General features: G+C 44.7%; 1 long non-coding RNA gene across 1 annotated transcript; it reads left to right on the plus strand.

Moving 5' to 3' along the window:
• The first annotated feature begins 1,965 nt into the window (after positions 1 to 1,965).
• LOC136060917 (uncharacterized) lies at positions 1,966 to 9,122 on the plus strand. Its single transcript, XR_010623403.1, has 3 exons — positions 1,966 to 2,112; positions 4,133 to 4,233; positions 8,966 to 9,122. It is a non-coding gene; the product is annotated as an uncharacterized LOC136060917 (long non-coding RNA).
• Positions 9,123 to 16,028: the final 6,906 nt, after the last annotated feature.

Below are 16,028 nucleotides of genomic sequence, written 5' to 3' on the forward strand. Positions count from 1 at the left end.
CTCAGGTCCTCAGAGAGGCTAAAAACTGTCCAAGATGTGCTTCAGGAAAGTGATCATTCAAAGTGAATCAGTTTCTAGGGTCTGCTCACCATCTGTGTGCCTTTAGGAGATTGTCACACTTTCGGCTGGCTTCATCCATCTCTCTAATTCCTTGGTTACAGTCAAAACAGTTTTAAAAGGGCTTGGTTCCCACAGTGGGAAAGTAATGGGATGCTGCTTGCTAGCATCACTTCACCCAGGAGCAGCTGACGCCTCATGGAAATCTTTGAAAGGCAAACTCCTCTTCCAAGTTAATTCTGCTGATGTAGCTACCATGCAGTGCATTTCTCTGTTCCCTTCTGCTTCTGTTAGTGGTAGGGCAGTTTGGTTGAGAAGGAGATTCTGCTTTCCTGTAAGGATGTGCTGTTTCTGGCGAAGTCACAAGCATCTTTGGCATTGGTTCACCCACCCTCAACGATCCGGGCTGATTGATTATCAGGCAGAAGGAGCTTGATAAGATGACCATGACTTTCTGGTCTGGCATGTTTTGAATTATTACTCTGTTTCTGTTACATTTTTCACGTAAGTGCCCCAAGCCACCAACAGACTGTTTAGCAATAAAGAAATAATTGTCTCCACAGCAGCTAAGAGGATGCCAACAAAGATGCTGCGTGGCTGAGTCATCTTCATGTTGCAATAGTGCTGCCCAGCTAGCCACCCTACAAGGTTTAACAGGCCCAGACTTTTCAGCTGGGATAATTCATCTCTTGCAGTCTCTCTCAATAAGCTTCAGTAACTAAAAGGGTGAAAAAAAAGATTCCCTTTCATTGCAGAAGACAACTGATGGTCTCACCACCTAAGGTGCTGACTGTCACAGTATGCGTCTTCATTAAATGTGGCAAGCAGTGAGGAGGCTTGGGGAAAAAAAAAAGTTCTTTTATTGTCGGAGTGCTCAGAGAAAGACCTCCTAGCACCGAGTCATTTCTTGCAGACAGCCCAAACTGTTGGCCAATATCTGGATTTCTGGTGCAGATGGCTCCACTAGAAGAGGCCACATTGCTGGAAATCTTTGCAAAGCTTTTAGGAGTCAGCATGCCAGCCTTGGGAATGAGAAGTATTAAGGCAGTTTTGCACCCTAACACATATAGCAAGACACATATATCCATCTAGTGGATGAAATTAGAGATACAGGGGAAAGGAGAGTAGTCTGTTGTGACTGAATGTATTGTACTTCTCAGAGATGCTCCAGAAAGCCTGGGTGGACAAAAGGCTAATGGGTTCTCTGGTTTGCCTTGGAAGAGTAAAAATGAATGCTGCCCTATTGGCTTGTTTGTTTTGTGTCTTATGGATCTGTCAGGGTAGAGAAGGTCTTGGAAACATATAACCATCAAGTTTTAAGGTTCTGTTGTCAGTCAACGGAAAACCACAATCAGGAAAACCCAAATAGCCAGCAGAGGTTCAGAAAATCTCTAGAAGTAAAGATAAGACTTTTGCTCACTTACACGTGGTTAAGTGCTACTGTTATCCAGGACTTCAGTTCTGGCTACTTTTTCACAACATGCATTATATAAAAAGTCAAGATCACAATATTGCCTGCTGGCCCACTATCGCTCGAGTACAAGCTCTGGAATCTGAGCTTTATGCAAACTGTGGGCATGTTACCACAAGCCATACCAAGATACTTCTCCCATGCATCAACCTGATGTCACTGACTGTAGAGAACTGGCTGTGTCCAGACTGGTGCAACACAGAAAGCATTGGTCTGCATGAATCCAAGCTGCGCTGTTACTGTGAGTAACGGGAAGTGTGGTTAGCAAGTCAAACAGGTTTCAGAGGGATCTCTGGCATGGAATACACTGAAAGGCTTTCAAAGTGCTAAAATGCTCCAGAAATCAGGGAATCCAAATCAAGAAGAGCTGGAAAAAAGGCAGAACCCAGAGAGGAAACAGAAAATGTAAAGCAAGTGAAGAAGAATGAGGACAAATGAGACATAGTACTGTTCACTGCTGATAGCTAAACTTTTTCAGCCTGCTATCTCAAGATAGAAACAATGAGGAAGAAGAAAGAGAATGATGTAAAATGAAATATGCCAGCTGAGAGCTCAAAAGGATATCTTGCAAATACATATCCTTTGTAAGTATCTAATTGTTTTAGGCATTCTTAGCTTCACTAAGACCACGTCTTAGCTTTGTTAGTTTCGCTGACTACATCTTAGATTGATTGCACACATATAATTTCTTAGACATAAATTGTTGACTACGTCTGGGACTAGGAGTGGACCTAGCTGTGTGCACCCTCCTTATCTTTGTGGTAAAAGCGGGTTAGAAAACAAGAAGGTTCACTCTGCACCTCATGACTCAATGGGAAAGCAACCTCCTGTAAATGTGTGTTTAAGCCTACCCTCTGTGTAGTAGATAATCAAGTGTATCCAGACATTTCAAATCTTATTAAGTTGTTGTTAAACCACCACATTATATCTGCACTACAACAATAAACATATTCCTGCTTCTCTCTTACAAGGGAAGTGTACAGTGTAGTTGTTTTCTTCTGCAATGAATTGGTGTAGTCAGGATGTCAAGTAGGCATATCAGTTGTATACAAGAAGCATAAAATGTACCTGAGTCTGAGATTGTCATATGAATGGGCTCATGAAAACTGTTAGAATTTTGAAGCTTTTCAGGAGCACCTAGGTGTAATTAGAGGCCATTAAAAGATGAGGGAGGAAAAGGTGTTATCTACAAAACTCCACATTTGAAAGTTCCATGTCAAGCAAAGGAGAACAGAAATATATAGGAACAGGGAACAGAAACCCAAGCAAAGGAAAACAAATCTAAAAACCTGCAAACAAATCTCTGAAAGTGGAGCAATGATACATGAAAATAATAATAATAAAAAAAATCATTACCCCTAGGCATTCCTAGAGTCATGATTTATAACCAGCCTGCTGGCACTACCTTAAATCTAATTATAATATTCCATAATTGAGACAATGGTGCAGGAAAGAGGAGCATTTCAGCTCCTCCACTGTCAAGTCCACCAAGGAAAGGAAAACAGGTCCCTCCCTCTCCCCTAATCTCAGGAGGAATTGTAGGGCCTGAAGTAATAACAAAGAAAAAATATGGCTTGGAAAATATCAGGCCTGCCTGTCCAAGGAAAAAGATTATCAAAAAGTGAGAATAGCCTACGTATATATATTAATTCAAATTGTTCCTTAAGGACAATTGGTGAAGTCTTTTTAATATACGTGGGAGCACAAATTTTGATGTCAACCCAATTAGGTTCCGGGAAGGGAAGCGTGCAACCCAGACAGTGGAGAGTTCAGGTTACCAATGTAAATGGCACAAAATGTTGTGTGCCAAACTGACAAAGCCAATTTCTGGCTCCCAGGCGAGAAATGTATTTCAATCACTCTCTCTGCAATTACAGATTTCTGTAAAAAAATATTTCAAGATTTGGTATTTTAAACAGATGACCTTGGTGTCCAGTCCTTTGGTTCAAATGGGGATCCAAACCCCTGTAGAAAAAGGAAGGCTGCACTGCACATACTCTATACAGCCTCCGCCCTCCTTAAATCAAAAACTACTGATGTACCACAATAGCCAATTTCTGATATGGTGGGGGTGTGGGTGGAGTTTTTGAAGTAACAGCAGATTTGGAAAACAATAAATTATGTCTCTCACTCAGAACTGCTGATGCTGCACATGTTAAATTTTACAGTTCCACCCCTAAAAATGTGAAATTGCATCAGTAACACTAATTAAAAGAACTTCCCCTAAAATGGTGAGGGAAGCAACAGTGTGACTACTTGCCAAGCTTAGCTGCATTTAAAGACATCTGACAGTGACATTATGAATGGGAAAAGGAACTTTTATCTCCAGTCTGAGTAGTTAAGCAAATTGAGAAAGCACATCTGGGATAGCCTATGCAAGCTAGAGGATGCCTTAGAGTCAAAGCAGCCTGTGATTGTTAAATTAAAACCTATTGATGCTGTGCGTATGATTTTAACTCAACCTAGTACTCTACTTATTGAATAGTAGTGTGTTAAACCTAAAAATTAAGGCTTAATTAATGTATTCATCTTTTTTTAATGGGGTAGCGTGTATAACAAGTTTGAAATCCCTCACCAAGACAATTCTCTATTTTTCTTTTACAGCACCCTGCAGTATGGCAAATAGAAATGCTGAATCCATGCTGCTATCCCAGTCTCTAACAATGCTACGACTTCTGGAATGTGGTCAGAAAACCTAGAAATAAGTAAGCACTCATTCTATATATAGGAAGTATAAGAATAAGTTCTAATAATAAAGTAGATAAGGCTACTGAAGATACAAGCATGTATGCAGGAATAAATGTTTGAACCTCAATAAAATTATAAGATGCAACTTTAATTATTCAGCTTCAGTTACATCATATCAATTGTTACAATCTATTTAAATACTGATTATTTGATGCCTACACCCTGCCCTGTCCCATTGGAAAGAATCTCACATCAGTGAAGAAGGTACTACTGTGTGATGACCTGTGCCAACTACTAGAACACCTCCAAAACAATGGACAAAACTCTATAATCACTTTTCAGTATGATACAGAAGAGATATACCACATCCTGGAAAGAGTGAAAAAGGGTGCGGAATACCAACAGCAGTGGGAGTGGATTCCATACTTCATCCAGTTTTGATTCTAACCCTAATGTTGATGCATGTATTATTTATAGACAGTGAACAACAGTACTTACAACAACCTTGATAAAATAATCACCACAAATCTGTCTCAAACTGGGGGACTGAGAGAACAGATAGCAGACACCTGGTTCAACAGCTGAGGGCCAGTTGAGAATGGTCCTAAAAACAAAGTATGACTATGAGTCAATCATCTTACCCCATAAATAGTGAGCAGTCCAAGAGCCCTTTGGGCTTTGCTGCAAATCAGTAGGCAGCCCAACAGGATCTGCCCTTGAGCAGGGACAAGTCTCAAGGTTATGCCTGTGTAGATATCCCTTGCACCTTAACCTCAAGACATATTACCAGTACAGATCCTTGGTAAGGGATAAATTGTTTTAGGCTTCCTTAACTACACTTAGATCAAAATTTAGATGTGACTGTAAGCGTTATCTTCACTAAGATTCAACCTTAGACTGATTGTGCACTTATAATCCCTTAGACACAAACCATTCCCCATGTCTGGGACTAGGAGTGGATCCAGCCATACCTCAGTCTTTATTTCCTTGATTCAATGAGTTTTATAAGGGGTTTCACTCTAAACTTCATGTTTAGAGGTGGAATGTTTAGAGGCCCCATATGAGGGCCTCCTGTATGAGTGTGTTAAAGCCTAACCTCTATCAAGTAGATAATCAAGCATGTAGAGCCATCTTAAATCTTGTTAAGTCTCAAATCACTACATTATACAAATGAATATATTCCTACTTTTCTCTTATGAGTGAATTTTATAGTGTAGTTGTTCCCATGTGTGATAGAATGACTAGGACTTCTTCCAGTGGCCTTGAGGACAGCCTGTTTCATCCTGGCAGTGCAGAGCTTCAAGCGGACATTTATAGCATGGGATTTATGGCTTGGCTCTTCGCTGTGGCAAGCTGCTGAATACTCAGGGTATGGTACAAATTGGTTGGAGAAGAGGCACAGAGCCAGAGCTCCACAAGCAATGTGCAGAAGGTCTCGCTGACTTACAATGTGTGTTACACAATGATGGCTGCTACCATAAATGTGGAGACATGTGTTGCTCCAGTGGATGCAGCATTATGTAAAAATTAATGCTGAGGTTCTTAAAATGGCATTTATAAGTAGAGAGTTGTTTTCTCTACAAAAGCAGCCATCTCTTTTCTCCATTAACAGAAGAAATGAGTCCATCCCTCTTCTGCTATTTCACTTTATCCTGGTGAGCACTAAGACAAAGCAGAGTGAGTGGGGAGCTGGCTGTTAAGGAACTAAAATATTGTTTTGCTCTTTCAGCATTAAAGCAGTTTGGATGCCACATCCTCACCTGAACCATAAAGCACACTCTGGGCTCTAGCTGAAGGCCAGCCACTTCCGATGAGTGGGAAAATGGCAATTTGTCTTTTGGGCTGATTAGGAACATCAGTGCCTGGCATTAGCCACCTGCACTCCTTCCTAAATCCCCTCAGCTGGCCTGAGACCTGACATGCAACAATGGCACAAACCTAGGAGACACAGCAGGGCTTTTGCACATGCTTCCAGGCCTCCCAGCACCTAATTTCAATGTGTGTTGAATGTCTATGGTGATGGAGGGGGTGGCTTTTTGCTTCTGGTTGGAATCCTGTTGAGAGCTGAGTGTTACCAGAGGTTGTCATTGCTGATGGATGTTGCCTGTGTCAGAGGAGCTTTAGACTCAGCAATACAGAGCCCATCACCACATCTGCTTGTACAGCCACACAGACCCTTGCTGGCAGACTTAGTGGAGAATATAGTGCTGAAATTCAGGGCAAAAACTGATGACACAGTATCTTTCGTTGAGATAAAAAGAAGCTGAGCCCTTTCACCACTTCTTAAGCAATTGTTTCATATGTCTTTGCCTTGATCTTCTTCAGGAAGAAGGGAAGCTGGGGGCTCTGGTGGCTGCATGACAGTTTTTTGCCAGGAGGTACAGTTCCCTACGGGGCTCATGCAGATCCTGGCCCCACTGAGGGCAGCCCCACATTAGGGCATATCAGTCTGCGTTGGCCATATTAGCAGTTTCTGGTATGCAGGGACATCCCCATTCCTATCCACCAGAACCTTTCAGAAAAGCTCTTTAGAAGGGCCTCTGCTTCTGGCTTGAGGACCACAGCTAAACACGGCAGTGTTTCTGAGCCCCACTGTGGTCTTCTTCCTAGGCATAGGCCCCACTGTTCCCCTGCATGAAGTATGGCAGCCAGGAGTGTGGCTGCAAAACATCAAAGTTAATTAGCATCCAAAAGCAAATAAATCAATCAATGCATTCCCAGCCCCCTTAGAAAATCTCATTATTGGGAACCAACCCAGGCAGGGACTCCCAGGAAGAACTACAGAGGAAGAGATTCTCTAAAGCTATAATTTTTAAGGTTGTACCACTTGGAGAATAATTATAACCAGCAAAATGATGTTCACATCTCACATTAATATGGAGTAATGACTGCATGCCTGTAGCCAGCTAACCACAGAACTGAGAAGAGACTGTCAACTCTTCTGTCCTGCCATAATACAAAGCATCTTGGAAATGCTAACAGCTGCTGCACGCCAGCCTCTTGTCATCCCTACTTCTTAAAGACACAGACTGAGCAGAACAAGGGACACTTCAGCCTCCCAGTACCTCTTGCATGGGAGATGTCATCATTGATGAATTTGCTTTGCTGTCTAGAATGAAAACTAACATGTTATGATTTTCAGTGGAGCAGAATTTTAAGATATTTCAGTCTCTATAAACACTTCAGTCAGAAAAAAAAATACTGCTTCCTGTTTTTGGAAACATATGAAATTTTGGAAAGAAGTATAACCTTGAAAGGCATCCCTACTCAAGGGGCTGTCTTGTTATGCAGCCAGGTACCATGCAGAAGAGCTCAAGGCATTCTTGCACTGCTCGCTATTTATGGGATAAGTTGATTGATTCATTGCTTGTTTTTAGGTGTGTACTCGGTAGTCCCTCAGCTGTAGAACCAGGTCTCTTTTATTAGCTCTTTCAGTTAATTCCTTTTAATGAAGAAAGGTTACTGTTGTTCATTAAGTGCCTGAGCAAGGCCTTGTGTGCAAGACTGGGCCAAAGGAGGAAACGGGGGAAAGAAGTGGGGTGAGTGTACAGGTTCCTGCAGAGCAATCTCTTAGTGGGCAATCTTTTCAGCAGCAAGGTTCTTGTGGGGTTTTGGAACGTTCCCTTTCATTCTGTCTCTTGTCTGTTGTACTTTTAAGGCCATCAAGAAGATTAAGTAAGTTCCTTTATGGCTACTAGTGCTAATTAACTAAATAACAAAATCACAAAAGAAAGAACTGACCAGAGCCAAGTACTGGAGAAGTTGAGGGGTGTTGTTGGCAGCGATCGTGGTGGAATGTATAAAGCCAGCAGAGACTGTGAGGATTTCTGAGAGATAATGCTACCTGCACTGTGGTTTTAATAGACCGGAGGAAATCTAGCTGACAAACTATATTAACAGCATGAATGTGAGGATTTGCAAACAAGTTTTGCAAAACAAACAAAAATAGCCAACCAGAAATGACAGGCACAGTAAAAATGAATTCAACCTCAGCCAGGAATGTTACAGGGCAACCAGATAGGGAGGAAATTCTTCAAAGATTATCTGGAAACATGAAATTGTCCTTTTTTCCTTGGCATACTGACTGCTGACTGGCCACCTGCTTTACCTCCTTGTAAGGAGAAGCTGGGACATCCTCATGTGCCCCTTGCCATCTAGGGACCTGAGCCATAGCTGGAGAGAAGGCCAACCAGCACAGGAACATCCTGGTTGGCAACCATTGAGAATACTCTTTGGATCATCAGTAGGGATTAAGAGTAGAGGTGTTCATGCTGCCCTGGGGGGAGGCAGCTTCTGCACTTTGCTTTAGTCCTTCTGTACTCTCCAAACAGCCCAGACTTGTTGCTTGCCCAGAGCTGTCACCACCAGCACAGGGAAGGGGCAGCTTGCTCCTGTCCCACTCTACAGGCTCTTGCTGAGAGACTGAGGGAAGAAAACTGGGTGGAAAAGTGGCCTGAGAAATTGTACTCTCACCCCCTGTTACTGGCAGGCCGTTCACAGTGTCTGTCAGCAGCTGACATATTTAGGATAATCTTTACAGAAGATTTGAGTCTTTTGAGAAGCAAAACAGAGAAGGTGTCATCAGCTGCCAGCAGGAGACTCACCTTTGCTGGGGTTGGTGGCAATGGTGCAAGGACGCTGGCTCTAACTCATGGGACAGGGAAACCTGTTGCTTTGCAGAAAAGTTTCTGGGTGTCCTATGTGTTCATGGTGCTAGGCAATAGGCAGTGATTCCCATTTATCTTCCAGAAATCTCAGAAAGCCTGGCAACTGCCGCAACACCATCTCACTCCAGCTGAGAACTGAGGAATTCTGCCGCAAGATCCATCAGAAACCCGCTTGAGCTTTCCAAGCCTGCTGCTCCCTAGGGGAGGGGGAAGCAGGGAGGGAGGCTTGCGTTGATTAATATTAGAAGAAACTCCCCTGAAAGAATGATAGATCATGTCTTGGTGACTCCAGAATCTTTTCTTGTTTCTTTCTTTGATGGGAGGAGGGGGAACTGGAAACAAAAGGCCTAGGAAGGGGGGAATGGAGGGAGGGGTGTGTTTTGAAATCTGCTTCCTTTTGGCCACGCTTGAACTTCCAAGAGTCTGGCTTTGACTGACATCCCTAGGAAATGGGAGAGAATACTCCATGCTGAGCCAGCGCTCTGCCCGGCAGAGGAAGGAGGAGGCATCTGGCTCCAAGGAGCTGAAATAGTTGCCTTCAATGCCTCTGTAATTCAGCATCACAGAGGTGTGCTTGAGTTTACTGTGGGAGCATCCTGCTCCTCCAGGCTTAGAGGGGCTCCTCACCCTGCCTGGGTCAGAGCAGCTGGGCTCTGCATCTGCACTCTGCTCTCACAACTTGGTTGGAGCAGACAGGACATACGCTGATGGTAATGGGAAGGGAACGGAGCAGCATTTGCAAAGCCTGGGTCTGCCCTTCCCTGTGGTGCTGTCTGCTGGTGCAGGAGAGGCCACAGACAATCATGACTGACCCCCGAAGCATTTCAGAGACATTTGCTTTGGGGGCCTGGGGAGGAAATGTGTTAATAAGGGTATCACGCATGCCATGCAGCTGCCCCCTTGCCTGCAGCCCCAGGGAGCCGAGCTCTATGGACATATGTAGGGCATATGCCAGAACAGAGTATCAGGAAAAAAAAAAGATAAAGCAGTCCTGGTAAGTGAGATCTACTGCTTGTGTTGCATGGAGCTGGGATGGAGAGGTTAGAGGAAAGGGAGCAGGGGAGATAATTAATTTTTGGGATTATCTAGAGCTTGCAAAGTACCATAAGGACTATAGAGGTATTTTGTAGGTAATTCATACAGAGTGGGTGCTCAGATCAGCACCTGGGAACACTGCTTCTGGCTGTCTCCATAGAAGTTGGGGCATGCCTCCTGGGCAGGCACCGACAGAAAACCCACAGGGTATTTGTCAGCGGGTTTGCAAGTTTAAAAATGCCTTCTTGTCTTCTGTCACCCCTCACATCCATGATCCAGGGCTGTGTTACTGACCTCAGGTTTGCCCTTTTGGGCAAATCAAGCACTGATGACTGTTCTCCGTTAATAATATTAATCTCCTGTGTTGGATTCCAGCTAGACTCAAGCTCTGTTGCAATACCTTGGCACTTCTAAAGGGCTCTTTGCCTTTGGTCTTCAGATTTCCATGTCTGAGCCCAGGATTTCTCAGCAGAGGACTCCTGAGGTTCTTCCTCGCAGAAATGAAAGCCTTTTGGTGCATGTTGAAAGGTTATTACTTTTACCATTGCATTTTCCTAGCTAGCTGTTTGGTTTTTTTTTTGCTGATAGGAGGAAGAAAGGGCTTTCATTTACCAGTGATTTCACATTCCATTATTTTATAATTGTCAGTGGGCTATAGGAGGTCAAGCAAATGATTTACCTACCTGAGTTGGTGTGACCACTTCTGCTGGTACCTATTCTCCAGAGCTCACATATAACTGCGTAGACTAGTAAGCCATTAGTGCAGAGCATGGACAGACCCTTCTAGGACAAAGCTACAGATTATTTTGCACGCAATTAAGTGTGCATAGTGTTCTCAGAGGGAAAGGAAGAGGTGTATGACCATCCTGCAGACCATGGACATATATACTTGTTGTCTTGTTTGGCCTGCAACAGTGGCTACATAACTTGCATGGTGAAACCTCATAACCATGGACGACTTATCCTGGGCTCACCCTCTAACCACACCTGTCCCCCAGTGCTGCCCACCCTGGGGAATACCAACCAGGGAGATTTCCCTTCACAGAGGAGACTGGAGGATGCAAAGCTTGCTGGCTGTGGGTGCTGCTCCTCTCCCCACGGGACTGGTCCATCCAACCACTAGCTGCAGCTGAGTGTGCTCCAGTTTCACATGCTACCAGTGATGGATGGAAGGCTGGGGAAGCCTGCAAGGCTTCATCTCGCCGTGCCTTAGCCCTGCCTGCATGCTGAAACCCTGCCCTCACTGTTGAGAGATGGTAAGCTTGCGCACGTCCGGATGAGGACTCAACAATGATAGATAATGCCAATAAGCCCCAGAGCTGCCATGGGGAGGGGAGGGTGATTTATCCTCAGCCGGACGGCGGGGCCAAGCGGAAATCCTACGGGAGCTGTGGGGCACACATCAAAACCGCGTGTCACAGCACCCGCCACACCCGGGGCGCCAGTTCAAAGCCATCACGTGCTGTGGCTGGAGACTGGAGGTGATGCCAAGCTAATGAGCAAATGAAGCAATAAATAACCCCTATGGTCATTACGTACTCCCCCTCTTCGGCGCGGGCCTGCTCCGGCCCCGGTGAGCAAGCACTTCTCGCACCCCATTACTCATGCTGAGCCCCTCGGCCGGAGCCCGGAGCAGCTCAGCAAACCATCCATCTTGGCCAAGCACAGCCCTTTCAAGTTTCCCCGTGGCAGCCGCTCTGTTTATTGTTAAGATGAGCACACAGTTTACATGGACTGTTCTTATTTATCCTTGACTTCTACCTTTTAGGTCATTTCTTTGCACGTCCGGCACTTTCCAATGCTGTCTTGACCAAATTTGTATTTATGTCCTGGGCTTTGCTGTCTGAAGCTCTGGGGCTGCCAGCAATGGAAAGGTGAGGTGAGCTCCTGACAGAAGCCTTTTCTAGGCAGACCTGGAGTCCCTCAGACAAACTGCTCCTCAGAATAGAGATTTAGGAAGCTGCTGATGTGTGTGTGTGTGTGGGGGGGGGGGCTTGTGTTGCTGCATGGGGGGGAGCGCAGGGGTAAGTGCTGGCTGCTGGGGCTGGTGTACCCTCCAGCTGGGGCTGGACATGCAATGCATGGGAAGGTGGTAGGTGGGAGATGACTGGGGACAAGGGGATGGTGTTTGCTCCACACGTTGCTGAGGATCTGGGAAGAGAATGTATCCAGGTATGGTCTTTATTAATTACATTATTTAAGGTCAAGAGGAGATTAGGCCAAGGATTTGAAGTCAAAGATTGTTGTCTTCTCAGGATTGGACAGGAAAAATTCCTGTTTGCTGCTCCTTCCTGCTCATGCTTTCTGAATTTTCTTTCTGGGCTTATTACCTACCTCATCACTCACATTCACCCTTGCCTCTTTTTACCTCAGCTCTTTGACCCATGGAACAGTCAAAGGACATTTGCATCTCGCCTATGAAAGGGCTGTGTGATGGCAGAATGCCAGTACCAAAGCAATGTGGTGTCTTCAAAGCACCAGGAGTGTTCTCTCAGCTGGAAGGTGTGTCAGTTCCAGGCTAGCCTTTCTCAAAAGCACTCAGACATTGGCAGCGCCAAACACTGCTCTGAATTACAACCACGCAGCCTAGGGGGACCTGACTGAGCTGTACAGGTCGCTGCTAGGTGGAGAAGGTGACTGCACTGGGACTGCAGCAACAGGAGAGGGTGTGTCCTTGGAGAAGCTTCACCAGGCTGCAGATACCAGATGTATCTGAGTTGTAGTTGTGTATTTCTACCTTTACCCCAGACATCAGAAAGAGTTAAAAGCCCTGTGGTATAGGTCAATGCTCACACCGAATCTATACCCATCATATATATGTGTATATATATCAGGTTTTGGAGGGGAGGTTACACATGTCACTGGCCATAACTCAGACTTTTATTATAATCGTGACCATATGGTTAATGGGACTTAATAAACCACTGTTGACCTGGACTCTGTGTGCACAAATCTCTTGCTCTCTTTCTTTTTTAACTTGCTTGTCTGGACACACTATGCCAAGCAGCTGCAATTTAGAGATCGAAAGCATCAGTTCCAGTGGCCAGCAGCTAGTTAATTTAGAAAGAATAAAACCCCAAGAATGCCACATTGCAGCACAGCCCACAGGAGACAGGAGCTGACCCTCGCAGGGCTGCTGCTCTGTGCATCCTATGAACACAAGCTTAAGAAGGGACCAGGGAGAGAACGACAGCAGGACCTTGCCCCACCGCCAAGGCCCTGGGTAAGTGCTAGTGAAAGCCAGGGAATTAAATCCATGCTTCTCACAATGCAAGTGAGGGGAGTGTTTAACCAAGCATTTCAAAAGATGCTTTGGCATTTTGGCAGGCACAATGCTTTTGATTTAATGGAAATGAGAACTGGGGGAAAAGTTATTAAATCCTATCTGAAACATTCCCCTGGGGCCCAGTACAGGGTTCATTCAGGCCATGTACTCTCCAGCTCTATAATCTAGTCTTGAAATGACCTAAATGATGGGCGCATGACAACTGCCTATGAAGGGCCTCTATTTTTGGCCAAACCCGTGCTAACACCCCCCCTGCTTTTAACTGCTGCACTGTCACCTGCCCTGGCCAGCCTGCTCAGCCAGCTCCATCCTCAGAGAGATAATGCAAACCCTCAATAGGCACAGATGGATGTCTGCTCACCAATGTGCCAATGATAGTGCTTCGTGAGATCTCGCCATCCTGAAATTTCCCTTAGCTCAGTTTCCTTACTCTCAGGAATGCTGCTGCCAGCTGATTTTACTGGTAAGGGCCCAGGAGAAGAAGCTCCTCAGCTTTCCCAGCCACCCAAACACATGTGCCTTGGAGGAATGAGAGCTCTTGGAACCGCAGGTATTGAGGCATGTGGCTGACATGTCAGGCTCAGCTAGGGTAGAGGTTTTGGTTCAATCCTTTGATCTTGAGTTGATACTTAATGTTTTTATTATTTGATTGGTGTTTTTGTGATTACATGCACCTGCCAATAATGATATCCAGGCCCATGTGTAGGTGGGGTGCTGCTGAAATTAAACTCTCTTCCTTCCTTAAAAAGACTGTGTAAACACCAATTCCAGCTCCTTGTGTCATGTTTAGAAATGAGGGCTCCTGGTACTGTGTTACCCTTTCTGAGCTGCGTGTAACAAGCCTGGGGGGAGGCTGTGTTGTTCTGTTCTGTTCTTTTTTTTTTCCTTTTTCTTCCTTTTTTTTTCCTTTTTCTATTTTTTTTTAATTTATTTTTTCTTTTTATTTATTTTTTCTTCCTTTTTAATTACTTTTTTTTAATATATATATGTAAAAATATTTTTCATGCTGTTTGGAGAATATCAGATCCTCACTATGCTGTATCATAGAATCATGCTAGAATCATGTATGCTCAGTGCTGTGTTTCTTCTGTCCACAAATACTTCAGATGGCTTCACTTAGGACCTGATCCAAGTGCTGGTGGTTACAGCTGGAGACTTTGTGCTGTCTTTGATGGATTTTGGAGTAGTCTGAGCAAATTTTGGTACATCTTCAATCATACTGGTAGGTATCAACTTTTACTCTTCACAGAACTATGTCTATTCTGAAGTAAGAGGGGTTCTTCCTAACCAGTGGCAGTCTTGGTACTGGGATATCTAGAAGAAGTATCAGAGAAAAGTGGACAGACTGACTTCATCGTGGCGCAGAAATGAGTCTCAATGAATGAGAGCCAGCAGTATGCCCAGGTGGCCAAGAAAGACAATGGCATCCTGGCTTGTATCAGAAATAGGTATATATATCAGAAATAGCAGGCAGCGAGAACAGGAAGGTGATTCTCCCTCTGAACTTGGCTCTGGTGTGACTGTAGCTTGAGTACTGTGTTCAGTTTTGGGCCCTTCACTAGAAGAAAGACAATGAGGCCCTAAAGCATGTTCAGAGAAGAGACAATGAAGGTGGTGAGGGATATGGAGAATAAGTCTTATGGGAAGTGGCTGAGAGAGCTGGGAATCTTCAGCCTGAAGAAGAGTAGGCTCAGGGAAGACAGCTTGGGGAAGAGCAATAATTGCTCTCTACAACTGCCTGAAAGGAAGTTATGATGCAGAGGGGTCAGCCTCTTCTCCCAGATAATAGTGATAGGATGAGAGGTGAAGGCTTTAGCTGTGACAGGGGAGGTTCAGATTGGACATTAGGAAAAATTATTCTCAGAAAGAGAAGTGCTGTGTTGGAACAAGTTGGTCAGGGGTGTGATGGAGTCTCCATTTCTGGTGGTTTTCAAGAAACGTGTAGATGTGGCACTGAGGGACATGGTTAGTGGCATGGCAGGGATGGGTTGCGGTTGGACTAGATGACCTTAGCATTTTTTTCCAACCTTAATTATTACATGACTCTGTGAATTGTAAATGATGATGTCAAAATGTAAAAGCCAAAGTTCTGTGTGAAGGCTTGACCTCCAATAGATGAATTATGAGTGGTGAAACCTTCCATGTTATGAAGAATCTGACACCTGAGAAGAGCCATCTTGCACATCTCACCCTCAGCTCTATCCAACCTTTCACGAAAGGCACTCTTCGCACAGTGGGTCCTCTCCAATGGGAAGTGTCTATCTTCTGTTGCATTGGCCCAGTTCCCATTGCTTGAAAATCCATCTGAGCAGAGAACAGCAGCTTTCAGAGGACTGGTACAAAATCTCAAGATGTAGCCATGCAATGCTATGCTGAGCAGCCTGCAGTGTGCTTCAGATCATTGCCCTGCACAGAGGACTAGGAAGGATCCACGCACCCTGCACAAGGAACGTGCCCAGAGGAGCAGGAGGCATGTGTTGCTTGCTCCAAAAACGCTGGTAGTGTTTACGAAGTCAGACACGTCAGCACAGTTATAGTCAGTAAAGTGAGTGTAAAACTGGCCTTGTTACTTCCCAGATCTGAGGGATACGAATCAAACGCGCACAGATGGTCGGCCACTTTCCATAATGAAACACGTCTTTATTGTCCCGAGGAAGCTGCGTTTCACAACCTAAGCATTGGGGCTTGCTTCTTTTTTTATATATTTTATTTTCTCTGCAAACTGTGGGCAGTTTTGCCCCTTTCCTTAAATCAAAAATCACGGACGATAAAGACGTGTTTCATTACTGAGAGCTGGCCAAGCATCTGTGTGCAATGGACTTCA

This window comes from Cyrtonyx montezumae, unplaced genomic scaffold (genome assembly GCF_038088225.1).
Source record: "Cyrtonyx montezumae isolate F1298 unplaced genomic scaffold, pur_monq_1.0 scaffold_10, whole genome shotgun sequence".
NCBI classification, from domain to species: Eukaryota; Metazoa; Chordata; class Aves; order Galliformes; family Odontophoridae; genus Cyrtonyx; species Cyrtonyx montezumae.